This window comes from Sphaeramia orbicularis, chromosome 9 (assembly GCF_902148855.1).
Source record: "Sphaeramia orbicularis chromosome 9, fSphaOr1.1, whole genome shotgun sequence".
NCBI classification, from domain to species: Eukaryota; Metazoa; Chordata; class Actinopteri; order Kurtiformes; family Apogonidae; genus Sphaeramia; species Sphaeramia orbicularis.
The window spans coordinates 46,951,852-46,962,242 of record NC_043965.1 but is presented as its reverse complement, the minus strand read 5'-3'; the positions used below and the strand labels follow the sequence as shown (position 1 = coordinate 46,962,242).

The following is a 10,391-nucleotide window of genomic DNA, read 5'->3' as shown; positions in this document are numbered from 1 at the left end:
CCTGGACCTGGACCAAGACGTGGACCAGGACCTGACGGAACCCCCAGAGCTCAGAGGTGAGACCACCACCTGGATCTGTCCACCACTGTTCTCCATGTCAGAGCTCAGCACTAAAACCACTGACATCACTATTCACAGACCTGGACCTGGACCTGGACCTGGACCTGGACCAAGATGTGGACCAGGACCTGACAGACCCCCCAAAGCTAAGAGGTGATACCACCACCTGGATCTGTACACCACTGTTCTCCATGTCAGAGCTCAGCACTAAAACCACTGACATCACTATTCACAGACCTGGACCTGGACCAGGGCCTGGACCTGGACCAAGATGTGGATCTGGAGCTGATAGACCCCCCAAAGCTCAGAGGTGAGACCACCATCTGGATTTGTCCACCACTGTTCTCCATGTCAGAGCTCAGCACTAAAACCACTGACATCACTATTCACAGACCTGGACCTGGACCAGGACCAGGACCTGGACCAAGATGTGGATCTGGAACTGACAGACCCCCCAAAGCTCAGAGGTGAGACCACCACCTGGATCTTTCCACCACTGTTCTCCATGTCAGAGTGCAGCACTAAAACCACTGATATCAGTATTCACGGACCTGGACCTGGACTTGGACCTAGTTGTGTGTCCATGAAGAGCACTGACTCCAAGGACTTCAATATTGACTTTAAACAGGATCGTTCATCAGAGTCAGCGTAGGTGGTCCTCATTCAGACCTTTAGACCCCAGTGTGACACTAAACCACTTGTATGTAAATGTTGATCCGACCACAGACTCTATGGATGAACTGATTGTCGTGGAAATTTACCGTCCAACTGATGAGCCACACAAAGAAAGAGGGAGAAAGTTAGAGTTCAAATAATAAATGCATTTATTGAGAAATCAATCACAGACAAAGCTCTGTAAGTGAAGTCTGATTAACCATGAAAATATTAAAGATTATATAGACCAAAAATCCAACCCCCCCAATGGTGACATCCAAATGACAATGCCATATGTAAATCATACCACTCCATACCAGTCCTTCTGGTCCCGGGAGGTTACCGGTTACCTTGTTTAAATAATATCTACCATGCAGGCGCCATCACATAACCAGACATTTAGGTGTTTGGGTTTTAACTCAAGGTAAGAACTCCATTCCCAAGTCGGGGGTGTTACAGAGTGGTAAACATCACACATAACAATGACTCAGCATGCACTTAACAGTAGAACATATTAAAAGAGTATAAAATATAGAGTATAAAATATAAAAAGTAAATTTTTCCATCACAGGATCCTCCAGGACTCAGCAGGAAACTGGGCTTGGATTCCCTCATGTGATGTGTCTGTTCCGGTTCAGTTTCCATACAGTAGTAGGTCTCTCCATCAGCTGGATGGAAATCTGATGGTTGGCTGTGGACACACGGGTCCAAATAGTCTGTCATTAGATTCACCTGGTTGGACTCAAGAACATCTGACTAACAAATACAGAAGTACATTATTGATTTATACTCTAGAATTATTCCTCACCTGATGAACTTAGAATGAACTCAATGATCCTGATCTAATGGTTCAGTGACTTTCATTGATCTGTGACTTTTTGGATCAGATTCACACTTTATTGATCTTCAGTGTATTGATCATTTTCTTATTGTTTCTACAGTTTGTTTAAAGACTAAACACTTTGTTTTCCTGATGACCAGGATCCACCACAGACCAGAGTCCTCTGGACCTGATCCTGGACCTGGATCCAGTTGTGTGTCCCTCAGGAGTGACCGGTCCAGCATGGAACCACCAGATTTTTCCACAGAGACGTAAGTTTGATGTAAATGTCCGATGTGTCGACTGCTTATTAAATCGATATTAAACATTGACTTTAGTTGAAAGTTTAGAACGTGTTCATTTTCAGCTGATTCTTCACATCATTGAGTCTGTTTCCATGACCAAAGAAATCCAATAACTATTAGTAATCAGATCATTGGAAGAACCAGACCTGAGGCCTTTACATGCACTTAAAGCTATACCGTATGATGTGGCGTTTTTACACTTTTCTTTTGTCATCTTAAAATGCTCCTAATAAGCGAGTGTGACACTCAAATGTAAAAGAAATCCACCAGGTATTGAAACTCAAAAATGTTTAATTCTCATATATTTCTGATAAAAGTCTGACCAATCATTGTATTCGGTCTGAATGAAATAATTGGTCGAACCTGGCTGAGCCTCCTGTCAATCATCCATTACGGCCGTCCAGCATCCGATCAGTTATCGCCGTCCCCGTATCCGATATGCGTCCCTCTGAATCCAACGCTTCACTGGCGCTGCTCCTCCTGTCACTGACCACAGTCTACTGTCCAAGGATGTGAATGGATAAAACTCAAATACACACGTGGAAGAGAAAAAACGGATTTATTAACATCAACAACTCAGGGGAACAAACAGGAGTCTGATGAATGAAGGATGGAGATAAAAGTCCGGAAGTCGGATGTACTGGACTGAACAGGTCTGCACAAAGCTCAGCTTTTATGACGGTGGGACTCATACAGGTACATGTACTTGGTGTCACACATGTAGGATTATGTAGGACGATAAATGTATGGATTATGAAACCTCAAATATCCATGGAAAATTCGCGGAGGCCACGCATTCACAGTGCGCGCGCCCGTCGCCTGGACATCTCATCTCTGTGGTGCAGTGAAGACACTGACCCAGTACCGCACAGACCACACCCTTAAATACAGGGTCTACTGATGGAGCAGGGGCCGCAGGCCCGCGGCAGGTGGGTGATGTATCTGATTACTGAGGGAGGGGTCCACGGACACACCGAAGCGGACCAGACCTCTGCCTCTACTTCCTCCGCGCGCATCAAGTGAGAGGAGGAGAGAGGAGGTGGAGCCTCAGAGCTCAGGCAGAGGGGAAGTGGGCGGGGCTTTGGAGGGAGGCAGGTTGTTCATGTTCAAACTTTTACTAAGTGCTGTGAGAAATGCCACATCAGTAGGTATAGCTTTAAATGTGAAAATCCTAAACCCTGGTTTAGATGCTCCAGTCCATTATGGGATGTCTTTGGGATTTTGTCCGAACATAGTGATGATAGAATCCAACTTCCTGTTATTGTCTTCAACTCCCGTTTGACGAGGTAACTTCTGTTTTGTATGATTGTAATAGTTTGTGCACATGTGCAGATGGAAAAGACCCACAGAGAAAAGAAAATAAATAAATAAATAAAATTATAAGAAAACATGTGTCACTATTATAGTCGAGCAGTATACGTTATGATTTACATGGGCAAATAATTAAAGTACAAAAAGAGGACTGCTGCGTAGGAAAGGTTTGAAGTTTACACAAATATGTCAACACTGGATCCCATACAGAAAAGAATTTATGCCTCGACCCTCTGAGTGTGTATTTTATTTTCTCTAACTGTATGAATTGCATTAGGTCATGAAACCACAGAGACACGTCAGGTTTGGTTTTAGATTTCCAATGCTATAATATTCTTCTCCGTGCCAGCAGTGTTGTGAAAGTCATGATGTTTTTAGGTCTTTTCCTGATGGTAGAACGTCTTCTATCTGTGGTTCCAAACACAGCCATTACTGCACTGGGTTGGACAGCGATATGAAGGTCCTCTGACAGTGTTCTAAAGATCACAGACCAATACGATGTCAGGGCTGGGCATGACCAAAACATATGGGTTCAGTCAGCAGGAGTGTTTCCACACCTGTCACAGCTGGCATCTGTGTTAGCGTATATTTTAGCTAGTCTTGTTTTGGAGAAATGAAAGCGACGTAAGAGCTTGAATTGTATTCCTCTTAGTTTGGCACAGGAAGTACTGTCATTCACTCTGTGTAGAGGGTTGTCCAGTATGTTCTCCTCCAAGTCTTCCCCCAAGATCTGTTTCAGCTTTAACACATTCTTATCCTAGACCTGGACCCTGAGTCCTCACATATGAGCTTCAGGTCAGAGGTCAGAGGTCACAGCGGAGTCAGAAAACATTTGACAGAGAACAGCATCTCATTTAATGTTCACACGGAAACTGGATTCTTCTGCAGTAGGATATGAATCACACTAAGACCACAGTTTAATGTCAGAGTTCAGCACTAAAACCACTGTACCATCAGTGTTCACAGACCTGGACCTGGACCTGGACCTGGACCTCGGAGCTGTGTGCCCATGAACAGTGATGACTCCATGGGTGTTTCAGAGACTCAGTAAATGAACCTCAGATCTGGTCCAGATTCAACAACAGGGTTTTCAGCTCAGTCAGTCCTAACTTGGTCCGACCTGAAGTTAGTCCTGTTGCACCGTCGGTGTCACATAGTCTTTTTCTTCAGTCTCTGGTTCAGACACTGGCAGGAGAATCACACTAAACCTGATCAATGAAAACTTGTTGATGTAGTGGGAGCTGGTCCTGGATGATACTGGATCACAGTCCAGGGTGGTTCCTGGTCCATTGAACACCTTTGTATCATATGTTGTGAGTGCAGATGGTGAGGAGACACATTGTTAGGACAGAGCTGTTGGTTTCATCCAAATGTAGATGAGATCAACTAAACCCAGTGAGTGTGAAGCTCCAAACACACTCACATGATGATTGTCAGTGGGATCAGCAGGACCAGGACACCTGTCCCACTACAGGGGGTCATGTGACTCATGACAGGGTCAGTGTGGACAGACATAATGTGAGCTCATTGTTGATGATTGGTCCACAGAGTGGAGCAGCAGAGCTCAGAGGTTCCCAGTGATCCACAGCATCCAACTCAGCTGGACTCCACATGTGAGGTGTGTACTGGTCCAACATCTACTGGTCCATCTGTTCTGTCCAATCAATAATGTCCAATGCTGATGCAGTACAGCTTATTCATGTGGAACTCTTCAGGATGTTTTTGTCTTTTATATAAAATGAATGATGTTGATGTAATGTGTCAAACATTGGGACAGAAGGTTCATTAAACCTGAGGATTACGTTGATGAACAGGTTAATGATCACATCAGATACAGACCTGGTTGTTGAAGGTGAACATGTTCTTTTGGATCTTTACAGGAAACACAGATGGCGGCATTTAAAGAAACTCTGTTGAAAATTCTGGAGGATTTGAATGATAGTGACTTTAAAAAGGTCAAGTTGCTCTTGGAAAATGAAAAACCACGAATCCCAGTGAGTAAACTGGAGGATGCAGACCGGATAGACACAGTACGTCGGATGGTCCAGACCTACTACACAAATACTCAGAAAGTCACTGTAAGGGTTCTGAAGAAGATTGACAGGACTGATCTGGTGAAGAAACTTCCAGAAGGCATCCTAGTATGTAAAGGTCAGTCATTAATAAGTAATCAGTAAAGTAAGAGGTTCCACATTTCATTCCCCTGTGACACATTAAACAGAAGGACGGTGATAATGTTGTTTCCATCTGTTCAGACCCAGTAGAATTCTATGAATATTCATATTCTGTCCTGGTAACATTCAAACCCCTCAGAGCATCAGTTTAAAGATCAGTTAAATCTGTGAAGGCGGTCGTCATCTGGGTTTGTATAAGTCAAAAATCTAAGATGAACTCAACACAGAGTTTAGTCAAACTAAAAAAAAACAAAACAGTAAATTCAAACTGAGGATGAAGCAGAACTGTATTATGCAAACATTAAGCTCTTTATTTATTATTATTATTATTATTATTATCATTATTATTATTATTATTGTTATTATTATTATTATTATTATTGTTAATGGAGCAAATGGACAGATAATATAAGCTAAAACACAAGCAGCTGTTCAATCAGAATCCACTCATATAGTTTTCTCAGCTACTCAGTCATTCCCACTAATGTGATTTGTGAGGTCTCAATGACCTTTGACCTTTGACCTTTGTCCACCTCGATGCAGTTACTTCATCCTTAAGTCCAAGTGAACGTTTGGTCCAGATTTGACTGAAGTCTGTCAAAGCCTTCCTTAGATTTGGTCTTTTAAAGGTAACTGTTCCCGGCAAACTGACCTTTTCCTGTGGCTCCAAAATCAAAGTGAAGCAGCTGTCAGTCTGTTTGAAAGGTTCAAGTACAGTCAAAGACAGAAGAGACTCTGAAAACACACAGAGGTGAACACACCAAGTGGAAGGATGACACTTTTCACCACAGTCTTCTAGTCCAAGCAGGTCCTTATTCAGTCCCTGGAAACATCCAGTGCATCAGCTGTTATTCTGTCACTGTGGTATTTGACAGTTTTTCCAGTCGTCATTTTCAGCTCCAGAACAGTTTCCTTCTACAAAACCGGGAACTTAAAGGTAGGGTAGGAGATCCTGGGAAAATGGCTCAAGCAAGCTACATTTTGAAAATACACAGTTCAAAAGTCCAAACCCTCCAGAGTACCGAACGCTGCACAGCATCAATTGCCCCCTTTGGTCTGTGGATCCATGCATACCTCATTGATTGTACTCCAACCTTCACCCCGCTCTTTCAGGTCTGTATTTCAGTATATTAGGGTGTATTCATACCAGGAAAGTCTGATAGTTCACTTGCTTTAGGCCAGATCAAAGTTTTGTTTTTTTTTAGTGCGGTTCGCTTTCACATTGTACATTTTTGTAAGTGGACCAAAATCTGTAAACAAAACCACGTGTGCTGAGGTCATTCAGCCACTGGACAGAAATGTGTTGATTAAAGTGTGAAATTCAAAGTGAAAGCAGAAAATCATGGAAATTTTGTGTTCTGTTTTTGTTATCATCAGCAATATTGTTTTTACAGATGCAGACATTTGCACAAATGTTTGAGCAGCAAAAGTGTTTGATGCAATGTCAGGTTTACAATATTGTAGAATTCATTAGGGTGTCCCATTTTTGGGACTTCTTTTCCAATCAAGCTCTTAATTTGACCAGTAACTCCCCCCAGAAAATTTCGGCCCGATCTGTAAAGTTTTAGACTCCCCGTACCGCCATCTTTAGGGTGCCCATCAGTCGAGTGCAGAGAACCCATTTTTCACTGGAAAATCATGCATTTGTTGGTCAATTATGCCTTATTTGCTCATGCAAATGTCATATTAGAGGTTTTGGGGGATGCTACTGTCATTTATGAAGGTCTCAAATCATGTACAGGTCAAGGTCACATGATTTTAGACAAGGTCAAGGTTATTTGACACTGAAAAATGGGTAAAATCACACGTTTTTGCTGATTTCTTTATTGCTGAGTCTTATTTCAAAGATATGCACTCAGGGCTTTCACTGGTAAACATTTTATCCTAGATTACCCAGCTGGTACCCTCCCTTTTCTTCAGTTCAGCAGGTACTAGATTTCTTTTTCCAGAGAAAAGTAACACATTTTCAGTGTAAATATGCCAAGTCATCCTAAAGGCAAAACACCCAAGAGTAGTGAAGAGAAGAAGGTGAAGCCCCCTGGGGGCCCTTTGAAGAGTAAAGGTGGCCCTGTAGATGAATGGGAGGAAGTTATTGGCCCTTCAGTGAATGCTATTCTAGCCATTCAGCTTCGTTTGGTAAGAACAGTCCTTCAAAGGTACAGATCACTGCCAAAAGAAAAGCCATTAGAAGACAGCAAAACCATAGCAAAAGAAATATCCCTAGAAGTTGAGGCAATATGGAATAAAGCCAGAGTTTCAACAAAGGCCCAGATGGCGGTGGGGGGGTTCTAAAACTTTACAGAGTGGGCCAAAATTTTTTTGGGAGTTACTAATATATAAGAGATTAACTGGTCAAATTAAGAGCTTGATCGGAAAAGAAGTCCCAAAAATGGGACACCCTAGAATTCATTTCTCAATGACGAAGACACAGACAGACGTATACGGAGGACAGCGCTCATGTGCACACATCATGTTGTGACTGTTGCTCTTCTTCATGCAAGACGTAACAGGTATGAAGTTGGAATTATGCTAGTATATCAAAAGACTGTTGTCCAAAAGGCAGCGTGTCTCTTCTAAGCTCCAAGTTTGACCACGGCTCATTTCTAGCTAGGTAGCCTATGTATCCTCACTCTGAGTGGTTCTCTGGTCTCTGGTAAACCTCTGTTTCCCATAATGCTTGACACACTACAGGAGATCATTAGGTACAAAAAACCAACGGTGTCGGATCGGGTCCAGGCTGCTTTCACACCTCAAACGAACCGCACCAGGGTTCGTATGGTACCGCGCTGAGACCACCTCTTCAGCTGGGTCTCGGTTCACTTGTTTGGTCTGGAACAGAGTTCGGTGGTTTTTATTCACACCAGCTCAAAAGGTCTGAACCAAGGGAGCAAACGAACTCTGGTTTGTTTTAAGCGAACCAAACAAGGCAGGTGTGAATACACCCTTAGATTAGAAGTTGGACTTTTCACTTGTTATTTTGACACGTGTTCTAACTAATCTCAGGCTAGTAAGAACAGCTGATTACAGTCAGACTGATGTCAGGCTAGCAGTCCACTAAAGTTTGCTTTGATCACTGTAATCTGTGCATTTCACTGTTATTTTTGTTGGCAGAACAGCCCCAGTTCATACCAAGCTGGCTAATGTTACGTTCCCTTGTGGTTTATGTTAGCGACAAAACAGTTTGGCAGTGAACTTTCCATCCTAATATAACTAATATAGCTAATATAGTTAATATAACTAATAAAGCTAATATAGTTAATATAGTTAATATAGCATATATAGCCAGGCTCTGGCTTCGTTTCCTGTACAAGTGCTCCCAGCCTTTGAGAACACGCAATTCGTGCACCGAGAGGGGTTAAAATAATTGGATGGTGTTTTTTCAGTCCTGTCCGTTCCACATGTGACTAAATTATTTTATTTTTGTGTTAGAACATTTAATTAATTGGTTACAATCAGGGTGTGAAGGGGATTTTAAGCAATATAGAAAAAATGCTCCAGAAAAACATCTCCACCTTTAAAACGTGTGGTCTCAGTCATAACACTGTAGTGTCCAAATACGTGCATTTGAGAATAACTGAGTCATTCATATTAAATAAAGATGACTGTATCATTTACTACCTAGTGGCATTTCACTAAATTGACATGAATGAACCTGATGGATGACGTCAATGTGTAGAGTTTGAATCAGAGGAAAAACAGTGACTAAAGTCACATGGATGAAACAGATGAAACTACTCCCTACATGACTGAATAATTTTACAACTGTGTTTCTTGTAGATAAAAGGGTTTAAAGGACATTCCAAAGGGAAAAAAGATGATATTCAGGATTAAAGATCAATGATGATAGAAAACTACAGAGAAGACAAAGTGTTGTTAACGTGGAATTAGTTTGTTTGAATAATTGATTATTGAAGACACTGAAGGGCTCTTCATGTACAAATACACATGATGAGCATATCTGAACACTTAAACTCTACTGTCTTCCAGCTGAATGTCATGGATATGAGGAAGACTCATGAACAATAAAGTCATCGAATGAGAGGAAATGAATGACTGTACCTGAATACACACATAATCTGTAACATAATGATATGATACTAGAAGAAATGGGAAACATTCCCCTTCCATTTGTGTTTGTAACATCCTCTGAATTGTCTTCTTTGTCTTCACTCAGAGAGCATTGACCAGTGTCGGCGAAAACTGAAGGATAAGCTGAAGCGGAAGTTTGTGCGTGTGTTTGAGGGCATCGTTAAAGCGGGACGCCGCAAAACCCTCCTGAACCAGATCTACACAGAGCTCTACATCACAGAGGGAGGGGCTACAGAGGTCAACCAGGAACATGAGGTCAGACAGATTGAAACAGCATCCAGGAAGCCACACAGACCACCAACAACCATCACATGTAAAGACATCTTTAAAACACCACCTGACACAGATGAACCAATCAGAACAGTGCTGACGAAGGGCGTGGCCGGCATCGGGAAAACAGTGTCCACACAGAAGTTCAGTCTGGACTGGGCTGAAGGCAAAGCCAACCAGGACATCCACTTCATATTTCCATTCACCTTCAGAGAGCTGAATGTGCTGAAGCAGAAGTTCAGCTTGGTGGAACTGGTTCATCGCTTCTTTACTGAAACCAAAGAAGCAGGAATCTGGATCTTTGAAGACTTCCAGGTGGTGTTCATCTTAGACGGTCTGGATGAGTGTCGACCTCCTCTGGACTTCAACAACACTCAGATCCTGACTGATATTACAGAGTCCACCTCAGTGGATGTGCTGCTGATGAACCTCATCAGGGGGAACCTGCTTCCATCTGCTCGCCTCTGGATAACCACACGACCTGCAGCAGCCAATCAGATCCCTGCTGAGTGTGTTGACATAGTGACAGAGGTCAGAGGGTTCACTGACCCACAGAAGGAGGAGTACTTCAGCAAGAGGTTTACAGATGAAGAACAGACCAACACAATCATCTCCCACATCAAGACGTCACGAAGTGTCCACATCATGTGTCACATCCCAGTCTTCTGCTGGATCACTGCTACAGTTCTGGAGGACATGTTGAAGACC

At 42.6% G+C, this 10,391-nt stretch overlaps 1 long non-coding RNA gene across 1 annotated transcript; it reads left to right on the top strand.

Moving 5' to 3' along the window:
* Positions 1-634: 634 nt before the first annotated feature.
* LOC115425207 (uncharacterized) lies at positions 635-1,936 on the top strand. Its single transcript, XR_003936201.1, has 2 exons — positions 635-708; positions 1,696-1,936. It is a non-coding gene; the product is annotated as an uncharacterized LOC115425207 (long non-coding RNA).
* The last annotated feature ends 8,455 nt before the right edge of the window (positions 1,937-10,391 follow it).